This window comes from Eurosta solidaginis, chromosome 5 (genome assembly GCF_040869045.1).
Source record: "Eurosta solidaginis isolate ZX-2024a chromosome 5, ASM4086904v1, whole genome shotgun sequence".
Taxonomy (NCBI): Eukaryota; Metazoa; Arthropoda; class Insecta; order Diptera; family Tephritidae; genus Eurosta; species Eurosta solidaginis.
Window position 1 is genome coordinate 215023094 of NC_090323.1, and position 24001 is coordinate 215047094.

The 24001-nt window shown below is 33.8% G+C and overlaps 1 pseudogene; it reads left to right on the forward strand.

Moving 5' to 3' along the window:
* Positions 1-5727, forward strand: part of LOC137254377 (uncharacterized) — a 101791-nt pseudogene extending 96064 nt beyond the window's left edge.
* The last annotated feature ends 18274 nt before the right edge of the window (positions 5728-24001 follow it).

Sequence of the window (24001 nt, forward strand, 5' to 3'; positions counted from 1 at the left end):
TACCTAAATATTTCAAGAAAACAGCCTTTCAAAATTGGGTTTATACGGACTTATGTAGTATCATCAAAAGAATTTTGCCGGAATATCACCAAAAAAAAAAACAACAAAATTATTTACTAAAATTGTTCAAATGTGCCGGCATTAACTCACATGCAGCAACATGTGAAGGAAGTGTAAACAAGAATTCTGAAAGGAAACGGTCAACAATTTTTCTGGGACGTCAAGCCTTGGAAAATATTAGGTACCGAACTCTAGGCGGTTTGGTGCTTCCAACCTATGTGAGATATCAAAATCATTGACAGGTTTTTTGAGCTTACACAATTGTTCGATTAAAAACAAGCTCATGCATATTAATAGATTCCAGCTGAACGTGTACAAAATCCTTTATTTTCGACAAAAACTTTTCAACTGTATATTAAGTTTTCCTTTTCGCTTGCTTTCACGCCCTGCATCCAAGATGATCTCTTTCTTCAATCGCGTTAAGCGTAGGTATAGCAAAGTATAAGAGGCTTGTCAAAACAAAATATTTTCTAACTAAACCACGTTTTTTTATTTCGTACTCTTAAAACTTTCATTTTTATTGACTTCTGTAAATGCCTTGTTTATACATAAAGTGACAGGGTATGTTGAAAGAAAAAGACCCTGAGGAAACTTTGCTGCTTTAAATAATGGCATTTGGTAAGCGATACCAAAAGTTGCTAAAATGGCTTACTTTTTTTTGCTTTTTTGCGACACAAATACGAAAAATAGATTTCCTTATATGCTTACATACTTTTCTGTTCAGCAATATATCAAAAATACTCCACATACTTTAGTGAAATTATCTTTATCCGGTTCACTTATTTTTCTATTTACTGGCCTATAAAATAAGTGTCTTTGATTGTATTACGCTCCATTTTCCTACTTCGTACCAGATTGATAAAAAACTTAAAAATTTACGTGAGATTCAGCCGCTTTTTGTCAACACCATATAATGCAGCTGATGGATTTGGGGATACTTTACAGCTTACATAGCAATATACATAAATGAAAATGTCAAAAGTTGTTTCGAACAAAAATAAACAAAAAAACAATTCAAACGGATATATATTAAGTGGAAAACATGGCTCAATTATATGGTTCATCTCATCAGCTGATTTTATTTATTTCATGGCATGGTCGATGGGATTGTCAAAAGGAGATGGAAAACTCAAAATGAAACCAATACATTGGCAACATTTTCTTACACATACAAAAACTGCTAGGTTTTATATTTCCATTCCATACCATTCGCACCAACACCAGTATACAGATTTTGACAATTTGAACAGACATATTTTGTTATTGTATATATGAGCCAACGCTATAATTGAACTATGTGGAAAACACTGAACGAGTCCCGTTGCGTTGAAAAGTTATCGTCAAATATTGCGGCCAAATTAAATTAAAACCCAAAGCAGTTAAGTGTTGCATGCAAAAGTGAAATGCAACATACATATGTGTACAAATTCTTATGTATGTTTACATCGAGCGTTCCATGGAAAATTGTAAATATTCGCACATATTTTTACCGCTCTTATTATCAATTTTCAATGCCATATATATTTTAATTACATTACACCTCATCGAAAGTTGCAAGGGGAAGCGAAACGTATTTACAGCTTGCACATGCAAATTAAAAATATAATTAAAAAAAATGATTTAAGTCAAACGGGTTTATTGAAAAAAAAATACTTATATTAAGTAATAAAATACTAAAAGATAGGAAATAATTAGGCAGGTCCTATGTACTAGTCATCACACTCGTCATCAATCCAGGGCGTTGATCAGACAATTAAATAAAAGCGTTGGATGCGTAAAATTTCCATTGATAGTAATAAGTAAGACCAACTGAACTTTAATAAAATTATGCTACGCCACACGTTGTTAGAAATTTTTCGCCCCCAACGCTCTTATTTAAATGTCTGTTCAACGCCCTAGATTGATAGAAAGTGTGATGACTAGTACCTAGGAACTACTTAATCATTTTCTAGCTGTTAATATTATTATTACTTAATGTAAGTATTGTTTTTAAAAAAACCCTTTAACTTGAAATAATTTTCATACCTTTCATGAACATGAAATGGTATAAACTTTGGTCCGATGTTTGTAACGATGAGAAATATAGAAGATAGACTTACCAGTAAGTATACCGAATTGATCACGGCGACGAACTGAGTTGATATAGCTATGTCCGTCTGTCCGTCTGTCTGCTTGAACTCAAACTAGCCCCTCAAATTTTGAGATAACTCAATGAAATTTGGCACAAGGATGTATTTTTATTATATTAGACATTTGTCGGATCCGGTAGGATCGGACCACTACAACATATATCTCCCATACAACCGATCGTTCAGATAAGACGTTTCTGGTCATTCATGCCGCAATTTAGAAAGTATAAACGTGAAACTCGGTGATATATATTCTAATATATCATAGAAGATATCCTGAAAAAATCACTTTGGTCCGATCTATATATAGTTATATCCCATACACCGATCTTTCAGATAGAAAGATTTTTGGCTATTTCTCTCTTAATTTAGAAAGCATAAACGTGAACCTCGGTGATATATATTCTAATATATCATAGACAATTTTCTGAAAAAATTATTTTGATCAGAGCTATATATAGTATATATCCCATACAACCGATCGTTCAGATAGAAAGATTTTTGGCCATTTATCCTTTAGTTTCCAATATAGAAACGTGAAACTTGGTGATATATATTCTAATATATCATAGAAGATTTCCTGCAAAAATAATTTCGATCGGAGCTATATATAATATATATCCTATACAACCGGTCGTTCAGATAAGGAGGTTTTTTGCCATTTTGTATTTTGTATTGTAAAAATCGTTTAGGTATGTACATCTGTTCACTATATATTTCTTATCTTATTCATCCGATTATTTTGAGATTACGAACGGGATTATATTATTGTTCAGCCCCATTCATGAAAGGTAAGAAGTCTTCGGCACATCCGAAGACAGTCCCGTCCTTACTGGTTTTTAGTTATTATATTTTCAAGTTTTCAGAATTTATTTAGTTGCCTATTATTTCTCATTCTATTTAGTTCATTTAGTGACTCATTATTACAAGGACTATTTCCTCACAATTTTTTACAACCTAAATCCTCAATACATAATCCTTCCAAAGACTACTTTACTCTGCGCCACGTATGTTTGTCCCTCCTCCAACTCCGAAATATTTTGATGTCATCTCTACCGGACTGTATGTAATATTGGTTCCACATATGAGCCAAATCGGACATCATAGGTCGCTTTCTATTAATGTATGTATTATGTGTTGCAAATATGGACCAAATCGGGCAACACATACGATTTTTTTTTAATATCTCGAACTTTGTGTCACCTAGCGGCGTCATAGGTCGCTTTCTATTCTTATATATATTATGTGTTCCAAATATGAGCCAAATCGAACCACAAATACGATTTTTGTGAATATATCGATCCTCGCTCCACCTAGCGGCAATTTTTTCCATAGGTCGCTTTCTATTCCCGTATGTATTATGTGTTCCGAATATGAGGCAAATCGGACAACAAATACGATTTTTGTGAATATCTCGATCCTTGCGCCACCTAGCGGCGACTTTTTATTATTATTGCATTGTCATGGGTTTCTGAACTATATTCCAAGTTTCAAGCTTGTAGCTTAGCGGGAAGTTACTTAAATTTCAATTACAAAGTTCGTTCACAACGGCCGTCCATGCTGCCTGCCTGTCAAGTCAAGCTACATAAAACCATTTAAAAACATCTACCCTTGCAAGTCCTAATAAACGGGAGTGCGTTTATATTTATCATTTTGAAATTAACGGCAAATAAACAAAGGTTTGCAAAAAATGCTTTCTTCATTGTATGGTGAAACTGAACAGAGAATCAAAACTTTTGTAAATACAAAGTACAACAGGAATATAGTGGAGTCATTCCCGATGATCGCCGGGGACATCGTGTCCCAATCAACAAACTAACAAATGAAAAGCATAATGAAGCTTTGAACTTCATAAACAGTATTCCAAAATATGAAAGTCATTACAGCCGACGTCATACTACCAAGCTTTATTCCCAACAAAGCCTTAATCAGGCATCACTTTATGGATTATATAAAGAAAAGATTTCTAACCCGGTATCAGAAACTAAATTTCAGGAAATATTTAAAACTTTAGATATTAAATTTAAAAGGGCCCAGCTTGACTTATGCACCTAATGCGAGATATTAAAAGAAAAAATTAAAAACACAGAGAATATACAGGAAAATGCTGAGATTAAATTACAATTACAAAAGCACCACGATGCTGCTGATTTCGCCTACGCTTGTAAGAAAAGGAACAAAGAACTTTCCCTTCAAGATAAGTCTATGAAAATATTTTCTTTTGAACTTCAGCAGTGTCTGCCAACGCCTTATTTGAAAGTTTCTATTTTTTTTTATAAACGTCCTTTTTGGACCTTCAATTTAACTATTCATGATGGTGCAACCAATAAAGCTACTACTACTATATTTGACATGAAACTTTTGCGAAGCGTGAAGCCAATGATATCGGCTCGTGCATTTATAAGTGTCTTCTAGGCTTACCCAATAATATAAAGCATGTCATTTTGTACAGTGATTCCTGCATTGGTCAGAACCATAACTCATTTATTTGTGCTATGTTCGGAAAGGTATTGGAAGATAATCCTACAATTGAAATGATTGATCACAAATTTCTACTTGTTGGTCATACTCATCTAGAGTGTGATACAGTTCACGCACAAATAGAAAAGAAGAAAATAAACTCTTCTCTTTCTATTCAGCATTCCATGACTGATCTAATTTAATTGCTGCTACAAACAAAAAGTATATTACTCAGGACATGAAACAATTGCCATGCATTGTTGAAAGACAAATATACCTGGAGAAGCAATAACACCAGTGTTTTGTATTTTATACTATTTTATACTTACTTATATTTGTTTCATAATTATTCGTGTTTTTAGGTGAAAAGTTTGAGTGGAAGCTGGTAAGGTGGCAGCGATATGCAAAAAAGGAACCTGGACTGATACGGTACAAATATTCTCTTGACATGGACGATTCATTCAAGGAGTTGAACATAAATGCACGACGCAAAATAAATCAAAACACCGAACTCTAAAAATTTTATACAGGACCTCTTCCGATTTCTGTAAACAAAAAACTCGATTTACTTGATATGTTGCCATCCTGGGTTGCGCGTTTACAATATTTTTTTGATTGTTGACACTTTCATTGTAAACAATTGTAAATAATGTAAACAATTGTAAACAACTGTAAATAATGTAGACAATTGTAAAAATTGTAAATAATGTAAACAATTGTAAACATTTACCAGCGTATGCCATTTCAACTTATATTGTAAACTGTCAAGTATTATTATTTTTTACAAGGTTGGAAAACTGTTTGAAAAATACTGAAATTGCTTAATTAGTAGTAGGTTATTTCTAACTCATAAAAAAGCAAAAAAAATGAATTTGTTACGTAAACAACTAGCTTGTAAACAATTGCGTTGTCTGCATGTAAAAATTGCTGTAAATAATGTAAATTTTTAAAAGCCCAACCCTGGTTGCCATATATCAAACCAGAGCTGCATAATTTTTACCAAAATATCAAAGTGGAAGGAAAACACGAAGTTGAAATAGATTCAGATTTGGATGAAGTTGAAGAAAATAACTTATAGTTGAATCAATGGAAATTAAAACAAAATTTTTAATGTATTATTATATGCATATATATTTCAAGATTATTGGATTAAATCATTTTATTTTCTTTGCTGTAATACGTTATATATGTGTTTTCTTTTGATTTTCTTTTTTGTGTATTTTGTCTATTAATATTAAAAATTAATTTTAGATTCTTCACCTCAGTCGATTTACTTCCAATAACCTGTTTGCAAAGTAACCTAAGTGATCTTAAGTAACCAAATTTTAAAAAAATTTTATAAGAAGTAATTTTTGTAAAACCTCTTATGTGACTTAAGTTGATATTTTTTTTCTAAAATCAGTTAGGCGAAAGAACTTAATTTGTTTTGAAATTTGTTTAAAAAGAAACCGTTACGTATAGAGAAGAAATTTAACTAAAAGAGGTACAGCAGATCACGATTTCATTATATAATAGCTTTATTTCTATTTATGAGGCGTTATGAGGGGGCCCGCGATTTAGCGGTACTATGACATTTTTTTTTATTCAGGAGAGTCTTTAGTTGTTCCATGTGCAATTTTTAAGCCGAATTTCAAAAGCAACGAAAATTTGGATTTCGTTTTAATATTATAGTGAAGTGTAAAAATAAAAATCTATATATACAAAAAGAAAGGCTAAAATGTGTGTTAGTTGGTCGCCGGTGTTTGAAGAGATTCGTTGGTCGATTTTGTTCAAACTTTCACACAAGTTGCGTAAACCTCACGCGGTGGTTACTACATAGGTTTGGTTGCTATCGACGTACAGAGTACAGAGATGTAAGTCGAAACGTGGACCTGAGTACCACTAGAATGTGTTTATAGAATATGGATAACAAATGAAAGCTGTTTATTAGTGCTTTAGTAGAGGGTAATATATTATCCAGTGACGGACTGGGACTGGGATTAGGACTAGGACTGGGACTAAGACTCGGTGTGGGACTGAGACTAGGACTAGAATAAAATACATACCACCCCCTGGGACAGGCAATAAGGGATGCAGAATAATGAGAAGAAATTGAGAGAAGAGAAAAAAGAGAAAGAGAAGGAGATTGAGAAAGAAATAGAGTGAGACGAAGCGAAAAAGGCGAAGGGAGGAGTGAATAAAAGGATTAGGAAAAAGTGAAGAGGGAGGAGGGCATAATCAGGCGGAAAAAGCTCATTAAAATGTATGCAGATAGGCCAAATTTAGGGCAGGACAACGTCTGCCAGGTCTTCTAGTATATTATAAATTCTACCTATATATACGATTTATGCATAGAACAATTTATGCTATAAACGTAATCATTTGGCGAAATTTGACCTGAAATTTTACCTATTAAAATGGGGACAGCAACGACGAAAATCTTATCTGAACAATCGGTTTGTGTGGGATATATGTTATATTGTGTCGAGTAATAGCAGTTCGTTAGTAATAAATTTTGGACAACAACAACAGCCAGACAAGCAGATGAAATATAAAAGAGCCACACAACATGTGAAGACACGACATGTAAACGCAAACATTGAAGGCAACAGTTACAAAGAGGTGCGGAGGTATGAGCAAATAAGCAACTAATCGAAAAGGCTGTTCGCGAAAAGTCTAGACCTTGGAAAAAGTTGGCGGACGAGGCCACCGAGGGTATAAAAGCAGCTAGAGCTAAGGAATAATGCATCACTTTGATGTTAATATGCTATAAGTGAAGTACGCGTTCACATTTAATTATGGAGATCTGCTAACATAGCAGTGCAGTTAACAAATAGTGTTTATTTATTTGACAGTTTCAAGATAACGGTAACAGAAAATGCAGAATTATCGATAATTTTTAAAACAATTTATACCCTCAACGTAATCATTTGGTGAAACTTGAATTTTAGGTCCTGAATTGAGGCAAAAAACTATGAAAAGTTATTTATCTGAATAATAGATATATAGGATATATACAAGATATATATACCACCAATCTCTTAAATTTATTTAGACCCAATATGTGCCATCTACGAAAATATTTGAAGCATCTTATTTGATGAATTGAGGAAGATATGCGGAAAAAACTTCTTTTATGAAAAACCGGTTGTATGGGGTATATATGCTCTAGTAATCCGATTTAGTTGGTCGACCACCAGAAAGAATGGGACACCACTGACCAAATTTCATCAAGGTATATAAAAAATTGGGAGACTAGTTCGCCTGCAAACAGACAGACAAGCATGGCTAAATGCTCTCAGAGTCTCATAATGATCATTTTGGTATACTTGAGTATTAGTGGGTAAATCCATTCTCCTTGGTGTACCATCGTCATTGTGGGACTTCAACTGCACTAATCCCCCTACCGTCTTTGTATGACTTACCCCCAGTACTACCGTCAAATATTCCGTCGGGAGGTATGTACTTACAGTGCTTGTAGAATCTTTGTTACACAATGAATCAAGTGTGCCTGCGGCGTTTTTTGTTTATATAAATATTGTTTTTCTATATATTTTTTCTACCGGGTGGAGAGGTCTTTTCTCTAATCCGTTTGCGAATACTCAAAAAATTTCAAGCTGCTACGTTTTTACTCCTACGTTGTTATTTCTACGGTTTGAGAGGCCTCTTCTCCAATCCATATGCATATCGCTTCGTTTTCTTTTTTTATTCTGATGTTTCGCGGATTTAAATGCCTTGCGCGCTATCAGCGTCTTTGATATCTTTATCTTGTCTGGTTAGCATTTTCTGTCACGCGAGTATATTTTCACTGCTTCTGATCGCACGGTTGCAGAGGTCTTGTTGTCCAATTCGTGGTTTATTCGTTCACCTGAAGCCTTTTTCAAATATATGGAGAGTCTTTTTCCCCCATCCATCCCCTGGCCGATTTTCACAACACTCTCATGGTAAGTTCACGTGGTCATCCTATATTTTTCTGGTTGGATAAAAATTGAAAAAACGAAACGGTGTTAGACCTTTACTGAACAGAATTATCATTTTGTCTATAATCCAAGTCAATTTACCTCAAAATTTTGATTATTAAATTAATCTGCTTTATATATTAATCTATATACAGAGGTGGGCCGTGGCGCAACTATATATAATAAATATATAATAAGTGTAAGGCGCAATAACCTTCGAAAAGATTTTAGGCCCAGATTCTCTTCCAATTTGCGTCTTGCTCCTTTGGAAGGTAAATCTGTAAATCCTGACAAAATGAATCTTTAAAGTAATAATTAAAATCCTAAACAACTAGTGTTGCGACACATATATATATGGGTTGATAATGTGCCTCTTAGAGAAACACTCGAGGTTGGACGTATGTTTGGCAAAGAAATGAAAGAACAAGTATTTTTCGTAGTATTAAGTACCATTAATGTGTATGTGTGTGTGCGTGACATATGGGAGTCCAAAGTAATCAACCACTCTTGACAAAAATTATACAGAAAGCGCACGATGTCATCCCGTATTTTTTTTTTTTTTTTTTGCTATATACCGTTTGAAAAAGTGACCGGTACCAGCGCTGTATTAAGAAATATTTGAATTCAATATATTCTCATATAATTTGAAGAAGGTATCAAATATTTGGTACAGAAACTTCAAACATCAAAAATAATTTGGAGGTAACAGGGGAGGGAGTAGAAATATATGTGGATGTAGTAACATTAGTGGAATTGGAGGTGAAAATGAAACAAAACTTTAGTACGCAGTTTCCTAGTAATTTTTTTGAAATAATGTATACAATATTTTGTATAAATTTATATTGCACACCAAGATCAACACAACAATCCAAGCAAAAAATCCCAATGTTCAGAAAACGTGAAAAATTGTGAAAAACAAAGTCGTTTCTCGCTCATTAGTGGAAGTATTAGTAAATCGAGTATACAGGTCGCTAGATATTGAATTGGGGTGTACGGAGGTACTCCTAAGTTCTAAACTGTAAATTTTTGAGTTACCTCCCTTTTAATCTAGGTGTGCGATATCAAGTTATTAAAGTGGGTGAGGTATAGGGAGTCGAAGATAGAGTGAGAAGAGAAGTAAAAATAAAAGTGAGAGGTGGAGTATGGGAGTATGACTAATATTTTCTGAAAAAATGTGTTTCTGAATTTATGGGGCACCGTAATTAATATAATTTTCATAAAAAAGCTCCTCGACTTTTAATTGAGAGTTTTGTTATCTGGGTATAAAACTCGTTCACCATTTACTCTTCTTCAACGTACCAGAGCAATTTGGGGCGTTTCGGCAACCATTTGTCTATGCAAACTTTAGTTCAATAGGTTTGGTAGGTGTCTCTGAGCCGATGAAAAAATATGAAATCATAATAAACTAAATTTGTATAAATAGAAAACAAAGTACTTTTCTAGCTATAACATAGATACGCCACTTCCCCTAAAATTTTGATAAGACTATTTGAAAAACGCACTATTGAAGCAAGCGTCTATATACATCCTGAGAGTACAAAGTTATTCCACTCTTTATTAAACGTTGTCGTAACCCGAAAATAAGTAAATTATAAGTAGTGGGATTTGGACTGTTAATTAATTTTGGAGTACGTTTCTGTCATTTCCAAAAAATCTTGATAGCCAAGCGCATAAAAAAACGGATAATATCGCATAGCCCATTATAGAAGCTACTGCTACTAGAAAGAAATGGCAATTCCCCGGTCGTATGTTAACAGATCGTAATGAAAGGGCAAACAAGCTGGCAAAGGCCGTTGGAAACCATAATAAATTGGACCTTATACTATGGGCCGCTCAATTGTATTAGATGATTTAAAAAGGAGGCAAAATTCACATATTATTAACCAAACAGGAAAGGCGTGAATTTTTGTGTGTGTTAGCGCCTCCACTTACATCGGGATTATGCATATCAGTAAAAATTTAAAAAATGCAAAAAATGAAATTTACGCGATATTTGTACTACCGTACTAGTAGTGAAAGAGTGAACTTGAATGCTGATTGTTTGTGTAAGATAAGGCTTGAATTATAGAATAAATGACCGCTTGTTTGAACTCTTGTAAAATGGAGTACTATAGACTGAATCAAATTGCTTCATAAATTTTTTTTATCTCTGAAATCGTTGTTGTACTGAATTCGTATAATATGTCATGTGATTACTTTTGATGCCGAGTCCCTCTACTCCATTTTTGACGCAACTTAAATAATTTCCATTACAAAGTAGTTAACATTAAATGTTAATGACACTAACGGTAAGGTGAGTTTCTTAAGCACTTTACGAAAAAGAGTACTATCATTTTTTGTATACTAATCCCAGTATTATTGTATAACAGAAACTGAGAGCGTTAACAGTATAACGAAGAACAAATTGAATAAAATGGTTTTAAGCGAAACTGTTAACAGAAGACTTATGTATGTAAGCCAGTGTCAATAACATCAAGCTGCTGGTAGCAGTCATTTCTTGATTTAACATTGAAGGAATATTGGTGAATTCAAATTTGTTTGTTATCATATTATTTTTAAGAGTTTGCGAGCTCAGAAGCAAACAATTTTTTATATATTCATACGAATATTATTTGAAGATTAAAAAGGTTTTTTCAGAAGGCTGTGAAACCTTATAGCGTTTTCTTTTCTGGAAGAAATATTGCGCTGATGTTGCGCTCTTAGATTCATACTTTTGAACTAAGTCCTCTTGTGCTATGCAAAATTCCCCTTTTTATTGGTAGTGAAACCTCTTTTATTATTTAGTGGAAAGTAATTTTTAGAAGGATCACAGAAATTCACGAAAGTGCTGCGAAAACTAACAGGACGACACTATTTTCAGAAAAGAAAAACGCCATTAAATTTACTTCTTCCCAGCGACATAAATATTATTTAAGATATCTGCTTTACGTAAAAAAGAGTTCTACTTTCTAATAGGACCAAAAAATGTTCCTAACAAGTAAGGAAGTTAATATATTTTAAGCACTCATTTCAAACTAAATGCAACGAGAATTTAGTCTAAACTTAGAAAATTAAAAAAAGGAGTACCTCAGGGTAGTGTCTTATCCCGGCTGCCGGCTGTTTGCTTAACATGGACATGTCGAAGCTTCCTTTCCCAGCAGAAGATGTTACCATTTTATCACACTTCGATAACTGCACGATAATGGCAACAAGTCCCAGCCCATCCATGCTATACTTTGAAATCAACGCCCTTCTCTCTAATAATTCTAGTGTTTCAACTTCATGAAATCTGACATTGCCACCAACCAAATACTCGGCAAGCTTCTATACAATATACAAACAAAAAAATCTGCCAGATTGGACATCCACGTCAATGGCATTACGCACCCGATTTTCTTAAATCCAAAAATACTGGCGGAGTCTTTAGATCAGGGCCAACATTTCGGCGAGCTTGTGGGCGAAATGGTACCTTAAGTTCAGAGCTGTAGAAAAATCTTCAATTCTTTTGTCAACAGCATGTGGGGTAAGAATAAAGAAATGCCCATAACCACTAATAAAGAAATGGGCTGGCCGCTTGTTTGTTACGTATCCCCTATGATCACCAATCGAAGAAGATAAGCTCACTCTAGGAAATATCAGGCCAGTCAAAACACGGCGCTAGGAACTGCCGCATTGATAAATGTCTCCGAAATATAAACTACACTGTGAGGCGAGAAAACTCTCGATAAGGGAGAAAAATTTGAATGAAGAGGATCCGCCTCCATACCTCCCCACCTCCCCTGTATTTGGAATTCATATCTAAAAGCACTTCGCAGAAATCCGGCACGCACGAAGTCAGCCGTATGAAGGAAGGCCCTCAGTGACTGCCAAAATTCTAAGGTGAACCCCGTTCATAAAAACCAATTCATTGAAATAACAGTTGAGGAAAGCAACCTCTACAGTGAAAAAGGCGTCACTTTAGATCAACTTTCATCTAGAATTGAACCTGACATACCTAATATTTGTTCTGCTAGTTAAATGTCCCCACATGACAATCACCATCTTTTCAATTACAATGTGAAGCCAATGCCTCGCACACCCTTATCTCTGTTGATGACTACTTGTGAGTGGTCGCACCTTTTGGATAGGGCTAAGCATTGCTGCAGCAACAACAACATACTGCCTTTAGCTTGGTGAACTATAAAAATACCATCATTTAAAAAATAATAATTAAAAAAGCAAAAACCAGTTGGAAACAAATCTTTTTTATAAAAAAAACACAAGTAAACAAAAAGTGAAGTGAACTGAGCAATAAAAAGCGGAAACTTGAAAAACGGTTATTAAGTCAGTGACATTTGCAGAAACTAAGTAGTCTGCAACTGCCAATTTAATACACACGAAACTCTAAATGTATGTGATTACAAAATTATTGTATTTGTAAATCTATGCCAAGTTAACAGCACACGCATTACGCATGAGAAAGCAAATATTAGCAGAAATACTTATTGTAAAAAACATAGAATCAAAGAAAGGGATTTGGGATTTTGAGAGAGAGAGACAGAGAGAGGGAGAGTGAAAACAGGATTGTTAGTAAGTTTAGTATATTTGATACAAGCTACACAAACTTCTACGTCGAGCAGCGTGGATGCTGTGCTCTACATTGAGTTATACAGTTCTAAACTAGTTGTTAAATACGGAATGTTGCTCATACGCAGCGGTGTACCAACAGTGTACGAGAGAGTTTATAGTAAAATGAGAAGATACAAAGAACTTTCGTCGCTGAAAACGAGCAGCACACGAAAAATGATTTTGTCTGACTACAAGCAGCCTTAAAGGAATATTCTCAATGTGCTAAAAGTTGCAAAAGAGAGAGAGAGCACCAAATGAGTTGCTTGTATATAAATACAAATGACATACCCGTAGCTGTTTGGTAGCTGAAAGCTATTGGGTTACAAAGTTTGAACCGCAGCAATGTTATACACTCACATTGTTATTATACTCCACTTGCATACGAAGCGAATTAAGCCGAATATTAAGTAGAATCGTTAGCACGAACAAAGTTTCAACACTAATTTGCTTTCGGTCGTGTTTACAAGCAGAATACCTTACTGATAAGTATGAGTACGTTTGTGAGTATACAGCATCCCGAAACACAGCATCCAATTTGATGTGTAAGCTAACACACACACGTATACATACATAAACACATACATTGTTGAAGATAAAGCAGGAGTGGAAGTAATAAAGCTACAGAAAAAAAAATAACAAATAGCAGGAATATCAGTTTTTCGGGGTTAAAGCTACGTTGAGTTTCTTAGTACTTTTAGTACTTATTAGAATGCGTACTGTAACGGACGAGTTAACGAAAGACGTGCTTGTACGCGGTACACTAAAGATATACAATATAAATATTACAATTTACGCTACATACGCATGCTAAAAATGTGTTGGCTATATGTGAAATAGTGAAAATAAGATTACGTGAAAAATTGTTGCTGTTGAGTCAACAATAAATGCATAAAGTGAGTGAAAGTGCAAGGCATGGGAAACTTGTGCTTCTTAGGTTGAAGACAGAGTGAAAGCAATAAGCGTTGCTGTAATATCTATATAGAAAGCTTTGCATATTATTTCTTATGAAAAATCGTTTAAGTTATTAGAGTACCAATAAGATTTTAAGCTAGAGCAACATATAAAGACTAATCACGCTTTACTTCAAACATTTCTCTTTGTAAAAGCCAGCGCTCTGCATTCCTTAGCTTGTTATTATTTTTATTTTTATACATTTGATGAAAATGAAATGGTATATTAATTTCGTCACGAACCCTAAAATTGTAAGTCCTTAAAGGAAAATAGATAGACCCGCTATTAAGGATACCGAAATAATCAGGGCGAAGAGCTGAGTTGATTTAGCTAAGACCGTCTGTCCGTCTGCGTGTTTGTATGCAAACCAGTCCCTCAATTTTTGAGAGATCGGTTGTATATATAGTATATATCTCATACAACCGATTGTTCAGCTAAGAAACTTTTCGCAATTTCTACCCCATTTTAACAGTGGTATATATATTATATACCCCATAAAAACTGTCATTTGTGCACCTTTTTTACGGCCAAAAGCTTCAAAATTCATTAAAAATCATCAAATTTCATCAAATAGTTACGCTTACATCATATATTGTTGAAATACGTGATTCGCAGTCATAGTTTTTACAAGCAGACCACAAAAAACGTGAAGTTTTGCATCCTCACACAAAGTATCTACCTGTTTTTTATTTTATATTTATCTTAAAAATTGTTTGCTCACTATATATTTCTTATCTAATACATCCGATTATTTGGAGACTACGAACGGGATAAAATTATTGTTGAGCCCCATTCATGAAAGGTATGTAGTCTCCCGCACAGCCGAAGACAGTCCCGTCTTTATTTTTTTTTTTTTTTTTTGTATTTCTTTTGTCTGATTCAGTTTCTTCATTTCTTCTTTTATTTGTGGCTAAATCCTTTACGTTGGCCAATTTATGCAGAAGACTTGGCAAATACTAGAAGTCTCCTAGAACTTAAGCCACTTGCTGCTTTTAGATCTGACAGCTGTATCACTCCTAGTAGCTGGAGTCTTAGCCTGGCACGTGCAGGGCACGTTTTAAGATAAGAAAACTCTGAATTTTTTTTTAAACTTGAAAGTATGTACTTAATATACATACAAACCAACTGGCAGAACCGGCAGACGTTGTTCTGCCCTAAATTTGGTATATTTGCATATTTTTTAATAAGCTTCCATTGTTACCTTGATCCACGTTTTAGCCTATATTTTGAGACCCTAGTCACCAATAGGTATGAAAATTACCCTGTACTAAACCACCCATCAACAGCTTTCATTTGTCATACATATTGTATACCCACATTCTAGAGGTACCCGGGTCCACGTTTTGGCCTACATCTCGAGACCCTAGTCGCCAATAGGTATGAAAATTACCCTGTACTAAAGCACTCATCAACAGCTTTCATTTGTTATCCACTTTGTAGAAACACATTCTAGGGGTAGCCGGGTCCACGTTTTGGCCTATATCTCGAGACCCCAGTCACCAATAGGTATGAAAACTACCTTGTACTAAAGCACCCATCAACAGCTTCCATTTGTTATCCATATTATATAAACACTGTCTAAGGTTACACGGGCCCACGTTTTGGCCTATATCTCGAGACCCAGGGGTACGAATTATACATATGAACCTTCCTCTTCAATCACTCTATCCACTAAAAAACCGCATCAAAATCTGTTGCGTAGTTTTACAGAGTAAAGCATTCAAAGGGACATAGGGACAGAAAAAGCGACTTTGTTTTATACTATGTAGTGATTTTTTTTTTTTTTGTTTCAAGGTAATACAAATTTGGTGGATGGATGATTAACAGGTTTTTGTACAGCGCTAATAAACTATAATCAATCGATTCACAGTGGACTTCAATCCCTCGCACAATACCCTTGACAAGACCTAATATAGCCCAAATCACGGGAAATAAAGTTTTAGCAATTTTTTGTTTTTTTAATTTCCCGACTTATGTACATTTTCTTGTTGAACATTTTCCATTTTATTCACCGACACAACCTTATCCGAGAGATTCCTTGTATTCTTCAAGTATTGAGGGCACGATAGTTGCCGCAATTTGCAGTTTTCCCCTTCTTGTAGACTGCGCAAAACTTCCAATCAACAGGTATGCAATATTTCGACCTTCTTTTGCAAAAAAGTTGATGCATGCTCCACAAACAGTTTATCAGCGGTTGCGCCTTTTTTGTTTTTAAATCTGGTGAAGGCTATTCTTATTTCATCATAGTTGGGTTTGGGTACATTTATCCAATAACCATCGATTGCGGCCTTGGGTTCATCAACTAACCTGGGCGTTTTATCACTTTGTCTAGAGTGGAAACAGAGAAGAGTCCCCTCCATAATTTAACCACCCTATGGACATTGGTTACTTTCTCTCTATAGCCGGACTTTTTGGTAAAATTTGTAAGAGTTTTTCTTTTTATAAATGTATACAAAATGTGCAAAAATTTCATCCATAGCACGTTAAATTTGGGAAGTAGTAGAAGAACGAAATTTATTTTCAACAAAACAATTAATCAATGCCAATGCGCAAAAAAAAATTAAAAAAACAACCTTGCAAAAAACCGTGCGGTTAATCCCTAAAGATACTGGTGTTAGATTGATCCCTTTTGTCTACATTTGGACATAATTGAACCCCTTTCATCCCTTTCGGGTACAGTTGGGATTAATCAGTTTGAAATCTATGTAGCCCATTTTAAGAAATATTAAAAACACAAACGGCAACGAAGTGAGTAAAATAAAAAACATTACAGGTGATTGGACGGAATTATTTAAGAACAAGTAAAGGTGTCAAGTTCGGGTGTAACCGAACATTATACACTCAGCGTGAGCTTCAATTGCACATTTCATTTCAGATAAATTACTTTTCTACATAACACGTAGCACCGCCCGTTTAAAAAATGTCTCCCCATATCCTCTTACAATAAAACTTTATAAGCAAATATTATTAATTCAAAACTATTTTTTGCTAAGTTAAATCTTATTATTGTAGTCTACGACATTTTTAACTTGTTTTATATCTATGTTGCCGTTGTCTTTAATCCATCCCTTCCACTAAAAATATTTTCTGCTATACATAAGGAAAATATGTGTACACAATTTTATTACGATCCGTTAATTTTTCTTCGAGTTATGGCTCCCGAAATATAGAAAATTGCTTAGTCATAAAAGGGGCGGGCCACGCCCATTTTTTTAATTTAAAATTTTTCCTATTTATTGTTATAAATCCAATTGGGAAATGAAATACCATTGATATAAAGCTTTTTTTTGTAAAGATATAGCTTATCTTTTTCGTTCACGACCCTTCTAAAATTTTTTTATATAAAAGTGGCCGTGGTCATTAACCGATTTCGTAAACTTTTCTTCAGAGCATTCCTTATAGTAAAGGCAAACTCTCTGCCGAATTTTGTTACGATAGGTTTAACAATTTTTGTTTTATGATTAATAATATTTGTAAAATTGATTTTATCACGAGTGGGCGTTGCCACGCCCATTTAAAAATCTTTTTTTTAATTTTTGTCAAGAGTCTCAGTATCACGACAAATTTCAACGTTATAGGTGTATTATTTACTAAATAATCAGTTTTTTTGTATTTTCCAAAATTGTACATATATATAAAAAGTGGGCGTGGTTATAGTCCGATTTAGTTCATTTTCAACACCAACCTATCTTGGGTCCAGATAAGCTCATGTACCAACTTTGGTGAAGATATCTCAATAGTTTCTCAAGTGTTAACGGACAGACGGACGGATCAATCAAATTTTTTTGATGATTTAGATATATGGAAGTCAATATCTATCCCTATTGCTTTATAACTGTACAACCAACCGTTATCCAATTAAAGTTAATATACTCTGTGTACAAAGCACGTTGAGTATAAAAATGCGGAGCCCCATACCGAACCTAAATTACTAGGACTTAACGACTACGCCGGAGTTAGGGTTAAATTTTCGGAGAATATTTTATATTCCTTTTTGAAAAGCGGGGAACAACTTTCATTAAATAGATTTGGTGGTTTGGCAAACCCTTCGATTGTATTTGTGCATTGAAAAATGCGACTGACTCTATTTGAGTCCTTATTGAATCGAAAAGGGACAAGCCTTCGTATGTTCCCATATGGGTACAAACGAGATTGGTCCTATCGATCCTTTTCAGGTATAAATGGGTACAATTAGTCTCTTCATATGACATGCTCAAACAAAAGTGAACAGTTCAACTTATACAAAGAGAGCAAAACTGCCATTGTTTGGAGTATCCTTTCTGACTAGTACCGGATTCATACCAGCCTAATCGCATTTTTTGCAGGGACATTGAAAGTGACGAAATAAAGAAGCAAAAAATATTTTTTTTTATATAAAATCAGTGCTTAATTAGAATCAGTTGTAAGAATAAAGTAATTAGTTCGACTCCCAAATATACTAGCTCCCAAAATTTCAACAAGATATCTCAAAAGTTGAGGGACTAGTTTGCGTTCAAACTATAGACAGACAGAAAGACAGATGGACATAGCTATTTAGCTCAGCTCGTCATCCTTATCATTTCGGTGTACTTATTGGTGGCTCTTTATCTCCTTTTTTATCGAATTACAATTATGAAATTCGTGACAAAATTTATAATACACAATTTCATCTTCACGGAAGTATACAAAACAGCCTTACAAACAAGTATTACGTAAATTTGAAAAGACAATGCCAAAAAGCATATATCTCATTACCCAGGAAATAGCAACAATTACGCAGGAAGAATATAATTATTAAGTTGCTTGACCATCGTTAAGCTGCCGGCTATAAATGTGCGTCACGTGTGCAAATAGCTTCGCTTGAGCTCTCCCACACAAACGTGCACACACGCAACACCACTACTATGAATTTCTCTATTATGTTATAATAATATAAGAAAATAGCCTCTAATATGGCGTTAGTGGAGCATTTTGTTTCTTTAATATATAAAGAGTGTATGTAGCCAATGCTAATTTTGTCACGTCATTTAAAATCTCCAATGGAAAGAAAACTAAAAATTGCGTAATATAATGTGTGAAAAAATATGAGCTTTTGTTTGTGTTGCTACTTTTGTGATTCTCCTATTTTCTTCAAACATTTAATACTTCTTATTCCTATATGGCAATAAAATTTACATGTACTATTTTATCACAGATATTCTTAATTTTTTAATTTAACGCTCAACATTCCTTTTTTAGTTTATTGCAACTGCGAAGAATACAATCAGTGTATCAAACCTACATTCGTTATATTAACGATAAAGACACTCCCCGAGGGTACTAGCCCAACAATGTCGGGAACGATTGATATGACCATACTAAACCTTTTAAGCCATACCGCCCCCCCCCCCCCCCCTCTCGCATGGGTGATGTTGACAATTGGGTTGCGGAAACTTTTAAGCAATAAATCTTTGTATTTGTATTGCGCTTATCAACACCCTGAATCCCATATTAAACTTTCTCTCAGACTTTAGTCCTTTAGACTAAAGTCCAAAGCATTGAAATTTGGATTATATTTGGGAACACCACCGATAATGCAAAAAAAATTATTTAGAAAGGAATTCGAAAATTTTCCCATCGATTCTTAAGTAACGTTTCTATAATAAAAACGCCCTTGCTTAGCTTTAATTTAGTAATTTGAAGGAAGATATTGTGCATGACGTAATAATGGCAGGTGGTCTATGTTCTGATCGCTTATTTTGAAAACTCCCTTACAGCACGAAGTAAAAGTGGAAGACTAATAACAGAGGAGGGAGAGTATATTAATATTACACACTTTTTTAAGATTTTTAAAGGAAAACATTGCTTATATATGCTATCCAATGTAAGCCAGAGTAGCTACCGGGATATGAGGTAATTAAAAATAAAGTTTATGCTTAACAAAGTCGGGTAATAGTGCGGTGTTTCGGTCATAAAAACCTTCTAAGCAAATATTCATCTAATTAGCAGACGCCAATCGGAGTCTGTGTTAAACATTTAGGCCTGTTATTTTGTGATGAAATGAGTTTTTAGTTGAAAAAGGAGTATCTACATTTATACCTATACTCCTTGGCTTTGTTGTTGTAAAACTGGACAAGCATGCTTTGTTTAACCAATGGACATCCGTTACATAATATGCTAAATGGAAAGAGGCAAAACCTGGGCAGAACCTGTCGCAACGGTTTGAGGGATTGCTCATGGATTTCGTTAAAAGCATCTGACTGGTATAATGTACGATCTCGAGCTAGCGGATTTCTCACAATAAAAGCACATTTCAATGAGAATAAAAGCAACAAATTATGCTGTGAATATAGTCATTACATCATATGCCGTTTATGGTCGTATTTGAACAGAAAAGCGAAGATTGCATATTGAACTTGTTGCGTTAGATTTCGTGGGAAAGTTCTTCGATTCATGCGCGTGTTCGTAGGTTTTGGCTTGATAATATTAAAGAATCATATATTTAATTTTAATTAATTTTGACCCCTATGTCGACGATGAATGATGCATTTCGCTAGTGCATGAAGTGCTCAAATCATCCCTGCCCCTGCAATTACATAGACGTGATTGGCGACTTAAATACCAATTGCTCGCTATAGCGGGTACGTGTTCCCCCCCCCCCCCCCCCCCCCACACACAGCAGTAAAGTTTAGCCACTACGATGCTATCTTACCCAATGGCTTGTCGACTTGGCCTATGCCCGACATATTTATGATGAATATTAATGTGTTCTCATTCCGTTGACGGTTTCCTCTATTCCCACAAGTTCGGTATGCATATTTTAGGGGGCTGTCTATCACATATTACTGTTTTTGAGTTCTACTATAATCAGAGTTAATTTAACTTTAAGTACTTTAAGTTCAAAAATGTAATGTATTATATTATGTAAGCCACTACCAGAATTTTTTAGATGAAAAGATAAATATAACTTAACTAGTTTGAGGAAATTTTTTATAAAAATGAAGCAAACAATTTTATCAATTTTATAATACACGTAGATACTGGCAAATAGAGTTTCTGAAAAAGTGAGGTTATGTAAATAACCTCGTCCTTAGTATTAAACTGAGAAACGAAAATCATCATACATACATAGAACTTTCAGGTAATTTAAATCTTTCTGAAAATCAAACAAAATTTTTTCTAAATAAAATTAAATATTTTTATTTTAAACGGAATCTTTTCCTTGGTATATTGCTGGCTTGAGTTCCGTTTTTTAAATGAAAAACCAAAAGTCCCTTTTAATTGTACCATTACCTACGGTAACCGGCTTCGAAGCTGACTATAAACAAAAGCATATAACATACAGATAATAACAATTTACTTAAATAACCTTGATCCATATACATACATTGTTTTACACGCCTTCAGTGATTGCGTGGAGTCTCGTTATGTCCGTCTGTTGGTTATTAAATATCTGTAATTATCGACGTCCGTCCGTTCTTATGTTGGACGGTGTGTTTATCATGCATTTCCAATGTAAATCCCTTCGTATAATTTTGTTCTTGCTAAAGAATCGTCGCGTCCTCAAAGTTAGGAGAGTGACCAAATAGAAAATCGACTAGTGAAACACAAATCTGACTTCAGATATTATCATGAAACAAATATCCATAAAACAGCACTCTTGACACATTGTAACAAGAAAAACCACTCTCCTAAATTTGACGACGCAACGATCCTTCAACAAAATAACTTTAATCAAATAAAATTTAATTTAATTTTATTTAATTTAATTTAATTCAATAAATTGAAATAAAATAAAAGAAAAGAAAATAAAATGAAATAAATTAAAATAAAATAAATAAATAAAAGTTACTAAGCTTTCAAAAGCGCGCCTAAAAATCATATCCACACTATTAGGAATAAACTACATAGAGAGTGTATGTGCCTACATGGTGATCAAAAGGAAAAGAAACAAAAAGGCAACTCTTAGAGACCAATTGTACAGCGAACAACGGGACATTCATATGGCTGAGCAGCTAAAGGCATCTGCCTTTGCTCTGATATGAAAGTTGGAGATTCGAGTTCAACGCTCAGCTCCCGAAAAAGCTAGCTGATGAAGAAGTGGAATTCAGAAAAATGTCCTAGTAACCATCGCCGTTTGTAAACTTACAATTTTTCTCTAATATCTATAACAAAAACCATTGTATGAAGCAATATGAGCAAAGCCCGCTAATTAAACACATATAAAATAAAATAAAATTAAATAAAATAAAATAAAATAAATAAAATAAAATAAAAATAAAAATAAAAATAAATAAAATAAAATAAAATAAATTAAAATAAAATCAAATCAAATCAAATAAAACAAAATAAAATTTAAAAAAATAATATTAAAGAAAATAAAATAAAATGAATAAAAAAAATAAAAAAAAAATAAAATAAAATCAAATCATATATTATTATTTATTTTATTATATAAGATAAAATAAAATAAAGTAAAACATAATAAAATAAGATAAAATAATTAAGAAAAAAACAAAAAATAAAATAGAATGATATAAAAAAATAAAGAAAAAAAGCATAAAATATAAGTAATTCATATAAAATAAAGTAAAATAAAATATAATAAAATACAATTAAATGAACTAAAATTAAATTAAATTGATTTTTAATCAACGAGTAATCCATTTTTTTTTTATACTCAGTTGAGCAGAGCTCAGAGAGTATATTAACTTTGATTGGATAACGGTTGGTTGTATAGGTATAAAGGAATCGAGATAGATATAGACTTGCATATATCAAAATCATCAGTATCGAAAAAAAATTTTACTGAGCCATGTCCGTCCGTCCGTCCGTCCGCCAGTCTGTCCCTTAACACGATAACTTGAGTAAATTTTGAGGTATCTTGATGAAATTTGGTATGTAGGTTTCTGGGCACTCATCTCAGATCGTTATTTAAAATCAACGATATCGGACTATAACCACGCCCACATTTTCGATATCGAAAATTTCGAAGAAAAAAAAAATGCGATAATTCATGGCCAAAGACGGATAAAGCAATGAAACTTGGTAGATGGGTTGACCTTATGACGCAGAATAGAAAATTAGTAAAATTTTGGACAACGGGCGTGGCACCGCCCACATTTAATGAAGGTAATTTAAAAGTTTAGCAAACTGTAATTTGGCAGTCACTAAGGATATTATGATGAAATTTGGCAGGAACGTTACTACTATTACTGTATATGTGCTAAATCAAAATTAGAAAAATCGGATCAACAACACGCCCACTTTTAAAAAAAAAATTTTAAAAGTCAAATTTTAACAAAAAATTTAATATACTTACTGTATATAAGTAAATTATGTCAACATTGGTGCAACAAAAAAACAAAAATAAAAGAAGATTTCATAATGGGCGTGGTTCCGCCCTTTTTCATTTAGTTTGTCTAGAATACTTTTGATGCCATAAGTCGAACAAAAATTTACCAATCCTTCTGAAATTTGGTAGTGGCATAGACCCTATGACGGTAACTGTTTTCTGTGAAAATTGGCGAAATCTGTTGAAGCCACGCCCAGTTTTTATACACAGTCGACCGTCTGTCCTTCCACTCGGCCGTTAAAACGATAACTTGAGCAAAACCCGATACTAAATACCCCGAACTCACTTTATCTTGGTACAAAAATGGCCGAAATCCGAATATAACCGCGCCCACTTTTTCGAAATCGAAAATTACGAAAAATGAAAAAAATGCCATAATTCTATACCAAATATGAAAAAAGGGATGAAATATGGTAATTTGATTGGTTTATTGACGCAAAAAATAACTTTAGAAAAAACTTTATAAACTTCGTGTGATACCTGCCATATTAAGTAGAAAAAAATGAAAAAGATCTGCAGGGTGCAATCAAAAGCCCTTGGAAACTTGGCAGGAATACTGTTTG